General features: G+C 37.6%; 1 protein-coding gene across 1 annotated transcript in view; it reads left to right on the forward strand.

The window, feature by feature from the left end:
- Positions 1-295: 295 nt before the first annotated feature.
- RGS22 (regulator of G protein signaling 22) overlaps positions 296-16,673 on the forward strand; it is a gene marked incomplete at its 3' end in the record, with an annotated part of 176,305 nt that continues 159,927 nt past the window's right edge. Inside the window, exons 1-2 of the mRNA XM_080694745.1 lie at positions 296-319; positions 12,743-12,805. The remainder of the gene's footprint in view (positions 320-12,742; positions 12,806-16,673) is intronic.

The raw sequence follows: 16,673 nt of genomic DNA on the forward strand, positions 1-16,673 counted from the left end.
CATTCTCCATTTTACAGCTGCAGCGTTGGAAAGGCCTCTCCATCGATTAAGGTTAACGCCAGGGTCACAGTGAATTAGGGACCAAGCTGGATTCCAGAGTCCTTCCCTCCCCACTTCCACCTTGAATTCCAATGTAAAATTCAATCCATGTGCAGAGAAGGAACCGAGGACCAAAACTTTATAGAGCTTGCCCATGTACAGAGTAGAGCTATGCGCCCTCAGATTGTTCTACTTATGGTAAAAGGAAATAAAATTTGAGTGAGATAATGTAATATTTTATCTTGTTTCAGAGCCACCAAATATTACAGAAGAAGAATTTGTAAGTACGATTTAGAGGGGCTATTTATCCCCCGTCAATAGCAAATATTGCATCATAGAAGAAAGCTACTTTTCTTTCTTTTCTTTTTTTGCCAAATGTATGCAGTAGAAGGTTTGGTAACAATGGTGACAACTGTGAACAAGACCTTTTTTATATTCTTTAATGGATATGTTTTATTTTTATTTATTTATTTTTTTAGGTACTGGGGATGGAACCCAAGGGCATTCTACCTCTGAGTGACACCCCAGCCCTATTTTTTTTAATTCTTTATTTTGAAACAGGGTGTCACTGAGTTAGTTGCAAAGGGCCTCACTAAATAGTGGAGACTGGCCGTGAACTCCGATCCTCCTGTCTCAGCCTCCCAAATGCTGGGATTACAGGTGTATGCCACCACGCCAGGCTCGAATGGGTATGTGTTTGTTGTTGCTGTTGTTGTTGTTGTTGTTGTTGTTGTTGTGTGTGACTAAGGGTGAAACCCAGGGGCTTTTCTACCTCTGGGTTATACTTCCAGATCTATTTTATACTTTATTTGGAAACAGAGTCTCACTAAGTTGCTGAGAGCCTCACTAAGTAGCTGAGGCTGGCTTCGAACCTGTGCAATCCTCCTGCCTCAGCCTCCCAAGCGCAGGGATTACAAGCGTGCGCCACCACACCCAGCTAATGTGTAGGTTTTAAAGGAGGGACCAATTTATTTGTATGGTGTGTGCTGATCATTGTTTAAGTTCTTTTATATATATGACTTTATTTAATTTCTCTGAAACCTTTAGCATCTCCATGGGAGGTAAGTAGGTTTTATTTCCATGGTTTTGTTGTGTGTGGCTGTGTTAATTCCTGGTTGCAGTAAACATTAATAGCTAGCACCAATAGTTAGTGGTAAACTTCTTTAAATTTTTTTTCTACATATTGTTCTCAGTTCAGACTTCCAGAAAAGTTGAGTAATAATAAGTTTTTTTTTTTTTTTGAGGGTCTGGGGATGGAACCCAGAGGCATTTGACCTCCAAGCTACACCCCCTGCCCAATTTTTTATTCTTTATTTTGAAACAGGGTCTTACTGAGTTGCAGAGGGGCTCACTAAGTAGCTGAGGCTGTCTGCGAACCACGATCCTCAGGTCTCAGCTTCCCAAATGCTAGGATTACAAGCGTGAGCCACCACGCCCGGCTAGTAAGTATTTTTGTAAAGTAGATCATATGCATCATCATATAGGCAAGCACTATCTTTAGGGCAGGTTCTAATGTAATTCTTACTGTATATTTTAAGGAACTTGCCCAAGGTCAAGTTCAAGACAGGTTAGAAGTAGCATAGCCCAATGTCTACTAAGATCTGAGTCTGAATCCAAGAGCTCCAACCACTTTGATTATTTACTTATGTCCTCCAGAACTTATTTCTCTTGTTGGCTGATTATATTATTTGCTTTTGGCTTTTTATTCAACAAGCATGAGTGATTTTCATGTTCAAAGTGCAGTCCTAGATGTTGAGGATAAGTCTCAAGAAGTTCAGTCTAGCAGGGACTAAGACAGAAAAGGAGGCTGAGTCTAACTGTGCTGGCACTTTCACCTGAGCGTGAGAGAGACTCTCACACAGACCGACCCCCAGCCCAACCCAACACACACACACACACACACACACACACACACACACACACACACACACACACTTTGCCAAAATATTCAGAAGATAGGGAATTCTTCCTATCTTCTGAATATTTTGGCAAAGCTCTGTTCAGTGAGAAATTTCCTTAAGTTGCTGCAGGCTCTAAGCATAAACCACTCTTCATCCCACCAGGAGATGAGCATTCCTGGAGCCAGCTAATTCTTTCCTGTTTAATTCTAGCGTGAACTTTCTGATAAGCCCGCAGTAACATACCACTTATCTTTTGAGCAGTTTGCTCACCATTTCAGGCATTCGACCGGTCTGCAAACCCACAGTAGCTTCAAGACCCTAACAAGTCTTCCCTCCTTCTCTTGGCTTCCTTACCACACTGTCTCCCAGTTCTCCCATCTTTCATTCTTATTTCCCCTTTCCAGCTTCTCTTTTTCTTTTCTCATGAAAGTATTGACCTTCTTTAGGATTCTCTTCTATAGGATTTCTCTGGGTGAGTTCTGCTTTTGCACCTACAGCTTCAGGTACCCACATCTGATGAGACTTTCAGTCTTCACCCCTCTAGCCCGTACGCCACTTTTGATGCCACCTCTGTGTGTCCAATTCTGTCGGGCATCTTCATCAACTGCATGTCCCTGCCTCTCCCCTACCTGACCTCCAATTCTTCCTTTTCATTTTCTTATTTTGATTAGTGGCGCTACTGGCCAGCCCACCACCCCAACCAGAGCTTTTCTTCCTCTTTCTTCATCCCCTGCTTGTAATTGTTTACCAAGTACTGTTCATAGCCAGATAGTTTTGTTCATCCTCACAGCTACTGTCCTAATTCAGGCCCTCATCCCTGGGCCTGGACTTTGGCAGTAATCCTCATATCCCTGCCTTCAATATCCCCACTGCCAACTCCAGTTTTTCTTTGTCTAAAGCATAAAAGGCAAACTCCTCCATATCAGCTGCTCTGGGTTGCTAGCTGTTACTCTGCTCTATCTACCTTGAGATTTTTCTCTTTCACTCCTATCCTGGCTATCAGATTGCTATTAACTCTTAAAAAATTGTCCTGTTATTTGACTGCTCAGAGCTTTTATTAGTAGCTAGTATTATTGAATGCTGACTATATGTTAGTATTCAATGCAAAACAACCCTATTAGGTGCTTATTATCACCCACATTTCACAGATGAGGAGGCCACAGTTTAGAGGCCTGAGGCCACACATTTAGTAACTGGTGAAGCCAGAATGTCAAACACCTTGCTTTAGCTTTCCAGTTCTCCATAACTTTTAGCCTTTTTTAACCTTACCTCCCAATACTTTTTTTCTGTGATAAAAATGACATTCATCCTGTTTTTGGTTTATAAAGTACTTCCACATGCCTTCTGCTCCAGCCAAACTACCCTGGTTGGCTCCTGCCTTTGCTGTCAAGTTTGGTCTCAGTTGCCCTTCCCCATCTATTTCACAATCTTGCACATTCTTCCAGGCCCAGCTCATCTCCTCCGTGAAACCTTTCCAACTTAACATCATCCAGACTGCCTTGGAGCTCAGGGCAGCTTTCCACTGAGACCAGTTTGTGACCAGATCCTCCAATTCATACGCTCAACCAAGCATTGTCTACAAATTTAAAAATCAACCCATCTTGAACATATGTTCACCTTTGTTTTCCTAAAGTGTGAAAGTATCATTCTCATCAATTTACTATATATTCTGAGAAAAAGAGTGCGGCAGAGTTCTATAGCTTTCCAAACTCCATTCTCTCCTTTTCATAACAGGCCTGAGACACTCTTTACTATCCAGAAAAAAGACTGCATTTTCTAGCATCCTCTGTAGCAAAATGCATCTTTTGCAAATAAATCCTGGGTAATATAATGTGAGCAGAAATGTTGTGTCTACTTCTGGAAAGCTGATGTTTACAGAGCCCAAATAACTGATCTCTAGGTCACAGAGCTAGTAACTGTTAGCCACAGTGGAAGCTAGGTTATTCCATGCTAAAATTAATGTAAGTGTAGAGGAGGGGGAAATAAGCCCTTTTTCTTCTTTTCTGCTGGCTGGAATGAGAATGTGGTGCTGGAGATGAAACAGTTGTCTTGGATCCTGAGGAGGAGGAAGTGGCAATTTGAGAATGGCACAGTCACGAGATCAGAGAGGCCTGGGCTCCTGATATCTGGAAAGCCACAATTCAGCCCTGACCTGCTTATAATTACATGAGACAAATAAATTTCTATTTCCTTTAAATAGTTGGGGTATTTTGGTTCCTTGCTCCTATATCCATAGTAATTTTTTTTCACATTGTATTTTCTCAATCAGTGGATCTAAAAGTACAGTGCTAAGCTGGGCGTGGTGGTGCCAGTGCTTGGGAGGCTGAGACAGGAAGATTGAGGTGGGTGAACAGCCTCAGCTACTTAGTAAGGCCTTCTAAAACTTAGTGAGACCTTGTTTCAAAATGAAGAATTAAAAAAAAAAAAAAAAAAAAACAGCCGGGCGTGGTGGCCCATGCTTGTAATCCCCGCGCTTGGGAGGCGGAGACAGGAGGATCGCGCAGGTTCGAAGCCAGCCGCGCTGGCTTAAGATACCCTGTTTCCAAATAAAAAAATATATAAAATAGGTCTGGGAGTGTAGCCCGGAGGTAGAAGGGCTCCCAGGAACCCCAGTACCACCAAAAAAAAAAACCAAACAAACAAAAAAACAGGTCTGAGGGTGTAGCTAGGAAGTAGAATGCCACTGGGTTTAATTCCCAGTACCAAATATAAATAAATAAATAAAAATACAGTGCTACTGTGGATGCCTGCAAAATATTCTAACCTTACCATGAAATCTTCATCCTCAAAGCCTAGAATAACTCATTTAGAAACAATCACTTTTTTTGGTCAGGGACACACTACTTGTATATTATATATTCAAACTTTTTATATGTAAATTTTATTGTTTCTTAGCAAACTTATGAACTCTTCTAGGGCTGGTACTATTTCTCAACACACCTTCACATTTCTCATAATATATATAGCATAATATACTGAACATACCTGTAGATGATTAATAAATCTGATTGATATCTTGATATATAATAATGTTTTTTTCATTTTTTTAGTAAAGTTTCATTTGGTCTTTATTTCTTAATCACCCATATTCTGCTATTTTTCTACTTTAGCAATTTTATTATTGTGTTTAATTGGTCTTTGATAGTTATATCAGGAAAAAATTTATAAAATATTCATATATCCATCTCTTTCATCAGTTCCTTTGTGGGAACTCAATTACATAAGCAGTGCATGAACACATACGTAAGTAATTCAAGTAGTACAGATAAAATAAATACTTCTCTTCACAATTTCTCTGAACCTTAGCCTTTCTTATTGCTTTCATGTACATAAAAACTGAAATATAAATCTACCATGGCAAAATGACAAGAGTTTGGATTGCTTTATGATCTGTTGGGCCTTCATCATGGGCAATGGGTGTGTTGAGAATAGTTTAAAGTGAGAGGTGACTCCCCAAATTTTTAACATTCAAATAGAATACATTAATATTAAAGATATAAGAACATGAGTTTTTTTTGTTTTTGTTTTTTGTTTTTGGTGGTACTGGGGTTCCTGGAAGCCCTTCTACCTCCGGGCTACACTCCCAGACCTCTTTTTACATTTTATATTTGGAAACAGGGTCTCCTAAGCCAGCGCGTGTGGCTGGCTTCAAACCTGCCCGATCCTCCTGTCTCTGCCTCCCAAGCACGGGGATTACAAGCGTGCGCCACCACGCCCGGCAAGAACATGCGTTTTAACTAAAAATAATCTTATTTTGTGTGTGCCTTTAAAATAGTTTGCTCATGATTATGCAAATAGGTGTATCATGCTTCAAAAATGTCTTTGTGGAATAAAAATATTGTATAAGAATATTTTTAAGCCAGGCGTGGTGGTGCACACTTGTAATCCCAGCATTCAGGAGTTAGATACCAGAGGTTTGTAGTTTGTGGACAGCCTCAGCTATTTAGTGAGATCCTTCGCAAATCAGTGAGACCCTGTTTCAAAAAAAATAAAAAGACTAAAAAATAGGGCTGGGGGGTGTAGCTCAGAGGTACAATGTTCCTGATTTCCATCCCCAGTACCACAAAAAACAGAATATTTTAAAAAGTTTTTCTGATGTATAAAACCTACAGTTACTTTAACTTTCAAAGCAGATTGAAATCTATTTGAAAAAGGAAAAAAAAAGACACCTTTTATCTTACTATGAAATTAAAAGGAATCTTAGCTTCAAGAAGTCTTTACTAGCTATGCCTTTCAAATTTTTTGTAACTTAGCAAAGTTATAGAAAATGTTATTCACTTGTAGCTAGTATTTAACTTGTTCTAATTTGTATCCTGTTATTTTTATGTATTTAATGAAATTACTGTAAAATTGAGCATTTCCAAGCATAATAATATATTAAAAGGCCTATAATTCCGGTACTCATGAACAAGATTAATTACCTGGCAATTAGTGGTCACTTAGTGTTTATTTTTCCAAATTAAACATGATAGAATATGCCTAAATTGTGTTGGGTGAACTGTGAGAGCCCTCAGTTGACACAGGAAGGGGCTTTATACATGGAATGGGTGGGAGGTGGGAGCAGGTAGATGCAGGTATACTTCCCCCTGTCTTCCTGAGGAGGCTGCAGAGGTAAGAGCCAAAGGTGTTGATACATCTTATGGAAACTGAAGCAGGTCCCAGAGATCCGTTGGGAAGTGTTAAGCTGTTCGGAATCCTTTCATCTCTATGGAGTCCTGTACTCAGGGTAAGAGTATAGGACTATGAAATTAAAAGGAATCCTAGCTTCAAGAAGTCTTTACTAGCTATGGCTTTCAAATTTTTTGTAACTTAGCAAAGTTATAGAAAATGTTATTCACTTGTAGCTAGTATTTAACTTGTTCTAATCTGTATACTGTTATTTTATATATTTAATGAAATTACAGTAAAATTGAGCATTTTGGTGCTGTTTTTGAATCTACTGAATCTGCTAGAGGTCTCAAGTTAGTAAGTATGCTGGTAAGGCACCACGTGCAAGTTTGGCCCTGTTGGACACGATGGGAGACACATTGTCGTCACCAGTTCTAAAGTAACAAATCTTCTGATTGGAGAACTTGCCTTTCATATTAAACAATAAAAGAATAAATAGTTTATATTTCAGATTTGTGAGGTTTAAACCAAAAGAATTTTTGGTTTTAGGAGGATTTAGAGAAGATTGCCATATCCTCTTTTTACCTACAAGTCTGGTGTAAAAGGGGAGAAAGAATGTGAGATACTGTCTATTTTAAATTAGAATATTGAGCCGGGCGTGGTGGTGCATGTTTGTAATTCCAGCATTCGGGAGGCTGAGACAGGAGGATTGTGGTTCGCAGATAGCCTCAGCTACTTATTGAGGCCCTCCGCAACTTAATGAGACCCTGTTTCAAAATGAAGAATAAAAAATAGGGCAGGGGTGTAGCTTGGAGGTCGACTACCCCTGGGTTCCATCCCCAGACCCGCAAAAACCCCCAAAAATCAGAATATTGGGTTTTAAATTCCATTGTATAGTGAGAATGCCTTAGAATATATTGGGCTTAATGGAGTAATTGAAGCCTAGTAAGTATAATTTTAGAATGTGGTTGCAGAAAAGAGAGAGAGAGAGAGAGAGAGAGAGAGAGAGAGAGAGAGAGAGAGAGAGAGAGAGAGAGAGAGGAGGGGGGGGAAAGGATAGAAACCCAGTGGAAAGAAATGTTGGGCAGAAGCTGATATGTGAAGATAACCCTTGGGGATAAAAGAGGGCCAGCCATGTTTTTGTTTTTCATTATACAACTACTCTTACTTTCTCCTTCATAGACTTTATTCATAAGAAAACAAAATTTTGCAAACCCATAGAGATCTGATAAACAGGATTTTGTTTCTTAAATTTAAAAAATGTCTTTGATCTAAGCAAATTAAATTTTCACAATCCACTTTATGGAGTTTGTGTCACCTTGCATTCTTATTGTCTCTCTCTCTCTCTCTCTCATGGTACTGGGGATGGAACTCAGGGGCATTTTACCTCTGAGCTACACCTCCAGCCTCATTTTTATTCTTTTATTTTGAACAGTTCACTAAGTTGCAGAGGGCCTCAGTAAATTGTTGAGGCTGGCAAAGAACCTGCAATCTTCCTGTCTTAGCCTCCCAAGTACTGGGATTACAAGTGTGCACCATGGCACCTGGCTTGCTTTTCTCTTTTGACATCTCTTTTTATTAGTGTTGTTTCTTAGAGTCTCTGTTAGATAATCAGCCTTTTCAGGTTTGATGTCCTCAGTATAATTATTGAAATATTCATTCAACAAAAATGTTGTAAGCATTATATCTAGGCACAGGAAACTTTAAAAGTAAGAAACAATCTTTTTCTTCCAGAAGTTCATAACCTAGTGGATGAGACATATACAGAATTAATCACAGAATGAAGCAATAAAGGTTTTTTTTTTAGTGAAAACACAGATTACCACTATTCAAGACTTCGTAAAAAGGAAAAAGATAAGTTCATGACCATGAAGAAAAAATTTTCAGGCATAATAAGCATGTGAAAGGTACAGAACTATACAAATATTGCTATAATTGGTGTATGTCATGTCAGATAAAGCTTGACAGATGGACAGGAACCAAACTGCACTCACCATGAGCTGTTTTTGTGGTAGAGGGGACAGGTGAATCCTTTGTATTAAAAGAGATGTGGTAGCCAGGCATTGGGAGGCTGGGAGAGGAGGATCTCAGGTTCAAAGACAGTCTCAGCAAGTAGTGAGACTCTCATTAACCTAGCGATATCCTGTTTGAAAATAGAGATAAAATAGGGCTGGGGTTTTAGCTTGGAAATAGAATGCCCCTGGGTTCAATCCTCAGTGCCAAAAGAGAGAGGCAGAGGCAGAGGCAGAGGCAGAGGCAGAGGCAGAGGCAGAGGCAGAGGCAGAGAGAGAGAGAGAGAGAGAGAGAGAGAGAGAGAGAGAGAGAGGAAGAGAGAAAGAAATGTGGTTAGGAAGACTGATCCATAGGGTCGTGTAGGTAAGGAAAGTTAGGAAATAGTTGGACTTGGTATGGACAGGATGGTGAACCAAGGGTCTCAGAGGTCTGATCTTTAGTGGATAGAATCCCAGCATAGTGGTCAGAAGATTATCAAGAAACCAGAAATTCTTTTTCCAGGTAATGGCAGTCATTTGAGATTTATCTTTTAGTATACAGGAGGCTAAGAAGGCTGTCCATAAGGTGCAGAGAAACTCAGTCCTGTTTTCTTACAATAAGTACTGCCCACTGCATTATATAGTGAACACTGATAAACCTACCAGGATTTCACACTTAATACATTGCAACATTACATTGCCTTTTCATATTTCTGTACTTTTGATGCCATCCATCTATTAATCTATCTTATTTTTTAAGTCACAGACACTGACATGCTTTAATCCCAAAACACTTCAGTATAAATATCATGAACTGATGTTCAATATTAGTTTATGATTCTTTTGTTGATATAAAACTTCTATATTGTGAAATGCAAAAATTTGAGAGTACCATTTGAAGAACTTTGACAAATGTATATATCTTTCCCAGTCAATTTCTGTCCTCGTTCTCCAGAAATAACTCTTATATTTTGCTTTCTGATCTCTCTCTTTTGCTCATGTACTTCACTCTATATTCTGCATTGCCTCTCATATGTAAGTAGAATTTGAAATTATTTGAAATTCATCTCATATCATTTTCCCTGCTTGAGTCTCTTCTGATTTTTTCTACCAGGCAACAGCTTTCCCTCCTTTGAATGAAGCAATTTATATTGTAATACTCTTATGGTGTGTGTTATATTCTTTCTTGGACTATGGTTCTTGTCTCTGTGTAGCCTATTTCCTATTTCTTGTTTATAAGATCTTTGTATATCTTACATCTTTTAGAGTTGTGAAGAAATTGTAACTCGTCTGATTTGAAGGTTCAGCAAGAAGGAAAAAAAGTATCATAATTAGCAAGCATGCATAAACTTCTTTGCCTAACCGTCTTTTAGTAGGAAATTTTAGATGTTTGGACTAAAAATAGAAAAATTGACTTCATTTTTTACAGATGGAACACCTGTAATGCATGAAAAATCAGGTTTCAAGAGCATATTCAATTCTGAACAAGTGTTTCTACCCTCCATTGCATCATTCAGCAGGGAATCTGTCTTGCAAATTCTACAGACGGGTGCACAGAATGACGTAATGGAGAAATAGAGTGTAACTCAATTTTCCTCTTGATTCTGACTTTAGCCATCACTAGTTTATTGGTTATTCAGGAGAAATGCAGCCTAAGTATGCAGACTTAATTCATTTTAAAGTGTCCCAGTAATTAAATTTGTGAAAACCTTAGAATAATTGAGCTTCTTCAAATCAAGGCTTATAATTTATTTTTTATCTTTATTTTTTGGTAATTCAAGGGTTTTAGCAATATTTATCAGGTCTTCATTGGTTTACAAAACTGTCTGTTAATGTGACAAGATATATGAACACAAGGAATTAGTAAATGTGCTCATTTATTTAAAAAAGTGCAGGCCTTCACTCTGAAGCATCATAGAGTATTGATCAGGTGGGCCTTGCACTCTATACCTACTTCCCATGGTAGAACTACCCCATATCAGCAGAATTGTCAGTGTTTAGTAGCAATAGATATTAAGTTACAATTTTAGAAAAAAGATTATGATATAGTTGGATAATATCATATGTTTCTGTGGTCGTCTGTAAGTGCAACCCTCAGGCTGTGACTAAATGCCAGGAAATGCCTAATCACCAAGAGTTAGGGCAGGGCGCTGTTGCCACCTGAGAGCTCTTGGCGGTGCGTGGCAATATGAGCTCAGAAGTTAAGGGTAAATATTTATCAACTTCATGCATTTTGACAGAGGATGTTTGTAAGTATTGAATTTAGCAATAGAAATTTGGGACAATGTATGTCCTTCACTCCCTCATATTTCATTCGTATTGTATTTCATGAAGGTTTACATCTGTTTGAAAAGGATTAAGGGAAAACAAAAAACAGACAACAGGTGCCTCATCATCTGTAGTCCACTGAGGTAGAATTTCAGAAGTGTGAGGCATCTAGAAATGAATACATGAATTTAAGGATTGTCTAGAAAATTCTGGTAATGTGACTGATCAAATTCCAGGCAATGGTTAGGCCCACCGGTTTCTATGAGATACACATTCTATAATATGGATAAAAATATAAAATGAAAGACATATTTTATAAAAACTCACAAGAGATTACACCCTACTACTGTTACTGGTTTAAAATACATACCCTTCTCGTCTATGGATTCTTGATCTTGTGGCCCAGTACTGCAAAATTTGGCTACTATTACTGCACCACAATGAAGGCTACCTTGGAGATACTGAAAAACATTTATTGAATTCAGATGTTTTCCCATAAAAGTTAGAAGAAACTAGCAGAAATACAATCTAGAAAATTAAAGTAACTTTGAAAGGTAAAATTCAGAAAGTTATTTTAGTTTTACAGTTTCCATCCAAATGGTACCTGTCTTGTTCTGCCTTGTTAGACTTTGGCCAATCAGCAGTTTATTTGAACCTATACTACTAAGGTACCTCTATGAAGGCAGTAGATTTATTAACTCCTTAGTTTGTTGTTGTGATCAGCTGAGATTTCTAATAAGTTACCTAATATAAATACTGCAAATGATCATAAATTTCTTTTGACATTACAGTTATTTAAAGAGATTACTATGAAAAGCCGTTTTCCAAAGTAGGTGTAAATATACTATAGGATCTTCTATATAACACTATGCTACAGTAATTTTTAAGAAATTGGCAAATACTGTATAACAGAAAGTCATCAGCCATATGGAAATAATAGCATTGTGTCATGTTGTTAATTTTCATGTTATATTTGCAAAATTGAAATATAATTATGAGTAAAAAATAAACACATGTAGTATTCAACTGAATGTACCATGATTTGCTTTTGACACAATGGAAACAATTACTAATAAAATAAGGTGTTTTATGATATGGAAGAGAGACTTTGTTCTTGGCAGTGGCTTTTCAATTTTGCCAGGTTTAAAAGTTGGTAATGTTGGTGGATGAGATAGTTATGAAAAAAATGTAGCCAGGCGTGGTGGCGCACGCTTGTAATCCCTGCGCTTGGGAGGCTGAGACAGGAGGATCGCACAGGTTCGAAGCCAGCCTCAGCTACTTAGTGAGGCTCTCAGCAACTTAGTGAGACCCTGTTTCCAAATAAAATATAAAACAGATCTGGGAGAATAGCCTGGAGGTAGAAAGCCTCTGGGTTCCACCCCCAGTACCAAAAGAAATGTATACAGTTTTTATGTTTAGAACACATGCATTGTTAAAGTTTCCTTGTGCAAAAATGAAGCAGGATCCAGATTATGAAAACCGTATCTCATACTGAGGGGGAGGCAGTAGAACGTTTTCTTGACTTGGCTCATCACTTCCATTGGCAATTTAAGAAATTTATATTCTCAATTTCCTTTTAGCCCAAATATTTCTTTTGTCTTTATTGACTCTGCCTTTATTTCCTTGCCCTCACTCTCTCTCTGGGGGAAATGTACCATGGGTGGTATTTTGTATTTGTTAAGTCATCTTTTAAGTGCGGGCTTCATTTTTCACGTGTTCTGTTTTCTAGGTAACATAGCAGCAAAGTGTCTTAAGAGTATGTTCCATTCATTTCTTATTTCTTCCAGAGATGGTAGCACTGTGTTATGTTCACAGTGAGGAGTCACTGTTGATGGACTAAAAAAAAAAATCAATTGATAGTAGAATAGAGAATAATGTAGGCTTCTTTATACCATTGTCACATAATCGTAACTTTGTGTTTTTATGTTTTTGAAGGAAGATTCTTTGGCAACAGATGATTTCCTTGTGGACTACTTCAATGAATTCCTAAGTCTTCCAGTGAGTGTATTATTATGTTTTATCAAATATATTATCAACACAAATATTTGAATCACTGTATTATATTCTGTGACAAATTTATCAGGAATAACATTTTCTTAAAAATTAAGATTTATTATGCCCATCCAATAGCTGAGAGGTCTTTCCATCTTCTAAGATTTTCTTTAATTTCTTTATTTAGTGTTTTATAATTTTCATTGTAGAGGTCTTTTATGTTCTTGGTTAAGTGTTTTTTTTGAGGCTATTGTGAATGGAGTTGTTTTCTGGATTTCTCTGTCAGTAGTTTCATGATTGGTATATAGAAATGATAATACTTTTTTTAGTTTTCTGTGAGATTGCATTTTTGTTTTTTATTTTTTATTGGTGCATTATATTTATACATCATAACATGGTTAAAAAAAACTTGTGTAGACATACATGCGCACATCACCCAGTTAGCCCCTACCTGATCCCCAGCCCATTTCCTCCCTATCCCTCCTGCCCATGCTTGGCTTAGTGGTTGACTTTGATATGTTTAATTACATCATGTGCTTTAGAGAGTTTCCTTCTTCCCCCCTCCCATCGCCTCAGGTTGTCTTATTTGCTCCTCTATAGGATCTCCTTTTTCACCCAGAGTTCCTCCTATGACCCATTTCTCCTTAGCTTTCGCATATTAGGGAAAGCATCTGCTTTCTTATTTTTTGTGACTGACTAATCTCACTTAACATAGCTAATAATTTTTAAAGTTGATTTTGTATCCACCTTCTTTGCTGAATCTGTTTATCAGCTCTAGAAGTCTTCTGGGTGAGTTTTTTTAATCCTCTCAGTATAGGATCATATCATCTACAAACAGAGAGCATTTTAATTCTTCTTTACTTATTTGTGTTTTTTTAAATTACCTTCTTATTGCCCTGGCTAGACATAGACAGATCCAATGTAATTGTTATTAAAATACCACTGTCATTATTTTAGAATCTAGATCTAGAAAAAACAGTCCTAAAATTCATAAGGAAAAATAAAAATCCCAGAATAGCCAAAGCAATTCTCAGCAAGAAGAATCATGCTAGAAGTATCACAATACCTGGCTTCAAATTTTAATAAAGAGCTATGATGATAAAACAACATCATGGTATTGACACAAAAACAGACACATAGACCAATGGAACAGAATAGATGATAAGGCCAGTGGAACAGAATAGATGATACTTATAGCCACTTGGTAACAAAGGTGCCCAAAATATATGCTGGAGAAAAGACAGTCTTTTCAACAAACGGCTAGGAAAAGTGCTTATTCATTTGTAGAAGAAGAGAATTAAACCCCAACTTCTCACCTTGTGTAAGAGTCAACTCAAGGTGGATAAGAGACCTAAAAATCAGATGAGAGACTTTGCATTTACTACAAGAGGGTATAGGACCTATGCTCCACCATACAGGGTCCATAGAAAATTTCTCAATAAGACTCACAACGCTCAGGAAATTGAAATGAGAATTAATAAAGGGGATGGCATTAAATTAAAAGGCTTCTGTGCAGCAAAGGAAACAGTTAAGAGTCTAAAGAGAGAGCCTTCAGAATGGAGATTTTTGCCAGCTACTCCTCTGATAGAGGACTAATATCTAGAATATATAAAGAACTTAAGAAACTTAACACTAAAAATTGGCTATAAATGTGTGGATTTGTTTTTGCGTTTTATGTTCTGTTTCACTGGTATGTGTGTTTTTTTATAGTTATGTAGTAGAATTTGTTTTTATTCATTTATTTTTTTTAAGCCCTTCTACCTCCGGGCTACACTCCCAGACCTATTTTCACATTTTTCTTTGGAAACAGGGTCTCCTAAGCCAGCACGTGTGGCTGGCTTTGAACCTGCGCGATCCTCCTGTCTCTGCCTCCCAAGCGCGGGGATCACAAGCGTGCACCACCATGCCCGGCCTCTGTAGTAGAATTTGAAGTCAGGTGTTGCGATGCATCTTGCATTGTTCTCATCGCTGAGAATTGCTTTGGCTATTCTGGGTCTTTTGATATTCCATATGGAATTTAGGACTGGATTTTCTAGTTCTGTGAAGAATGGCATTGGGCAGGGCATGGTGACTCATGCCGCTTGTAATCCCAGCATTTGGGAGGCCAAGACAGGAGGATCACCATTCACAGACAGCCTCAGCTACTTAGTGAGGCTCTTTGCAACTCAGTGAGACCCTGTTTCAAAATAAAGAATAAAAAATAGGGCTGGGAGTGTAGCTCAGAAGTAGAATGCCCCTGGGTTCCATCCCCAGTACTGAAAAAGAGACAGAGAGAGAGAGAGAGAGAGAGAGAGAGAGAGAGAGAGAGAGAGAAAGAAAAAAAAGAATGGCATTGGTATTTTGATAGTGATTACATTGCATCTATAGATCACTTTTGGTAGATTGGTCATCTTCTTATTCAAAAGCATGGGAGATTTTTTTCCATCTTCTGAGATCTTCAATGTAGAGGTCTTTTACCTCCTTAGTTAAATTTATTCCTATATATTGTATTATTTTTGAGGTTATTATAAATGGAATTATTTTCTAGATTTCTTTTGTAGTGAATTCATGGTTAGCTTATAGAAAAGCTACCCCACACACTACTTAATTCTTGACAAAGGTGTCAAAAACATACATTGGAGAAAAGGTAGCCTTTTCAACAAATTGTGTTGAGAAAACTGGTTATCCATTTGTAGAAAAATGAAATTAAATTCCTACCTCTCACCCTGAACAAGTGTCAACTCAAAATGGATCAAAGACTTGAAAATTAAGGCCAGGCTTGGTGGTGCATGCTTGTAATCCCAGGTGTTGGGAGGCTGAGACAGGAGATTCACAGGTTTGTGGTTGGCCTCAACCACAAACTAGGTTAGTGAGTCCCTCTGCAACTTGGTGAGATCTTGTTTCAAAAAAATAAAAGATAAAAAACAGGGCTAGGGGTGTAGCTTGGCTTTTGCAAAACAAACAAACAAACCAACCCCTGGAAATTAGACCAAAGCCTTTGAAATTACTTTCACATATGTCTAACACTCCAACTAATAGACACTGGTAGAAACTTTTTCAGTAAGATCTCCAAAATTCATGAAATTAAGACAAGAGTTAATAATAAATGGGATGACATTAAACGAAAAAGTTTCTATTAATAAAAGTAAGCCAACAAGAGTCTACAGAATGGGAGGTCTTTGCCAGCTTTTCCTATTATAGAGGACTAATATATAGAATATACAAAGTACTTAAAAGATTGAAGGCTAAAAAAAAACCCAAACAAGAAATAGGCAATTGGACTAAATAGACACTTCACAAAAGAAAAAAAATACAAGTGACCAATAAATATATGAAAACCATTCCACATCATTAGCAATCAGGGAGATCCAGATCAAAACTAATACTGAGATTCCATCTAACCCAAATTAGAATAAAAATAATCAAGAAGTCAAACAATAAATGTTGGTGAGGATTTGAGGAAACAGGAACTTTTCTACACTGTTGGTGGGATTTTAAATTAGTGCAGCCAATATAGAAATCAGTATGGAGATTCCTCAGAAAACTGGTAATGGATCCACCATATGACTTATCTATACCACTCCTGAGTATCTTTCCAAAGCGATTGAAATCAGAATATTATAGTAGTATATGCATATCCATGTATATAGCAGCGCAATTCATAATAGCCAAAGTATGAAGCCAACCTAGGTGTCCATCAACAAATGAATAAATTATAAAATTATAGGATATGCACACAGTGGAATGCTACTTAGCTGTATAGAACAAAATTATGTCATTTGCAATAAAATGGATGGATCTGGAGAACATTATATTGAGATTAGCCAGTCACAGAAAGTGAAAGGTCATGTTTTCTTTCATATATGGAATCTAGGGAGTAATCAGGATATAAGAA

Source organism: Muscardinus avellanarius, assembly GCF_963383645.1.
Source record: "Muscardinus avellanarius genome assembly, chromosome: 4".
In the NCBI taxonomy this organism is placed as follows: Eukaryota; Metazoa; Chordata; class Mammalia; order Rodentia; family Gliridae; genus Muscardinus; species Muscardinus avellanarius.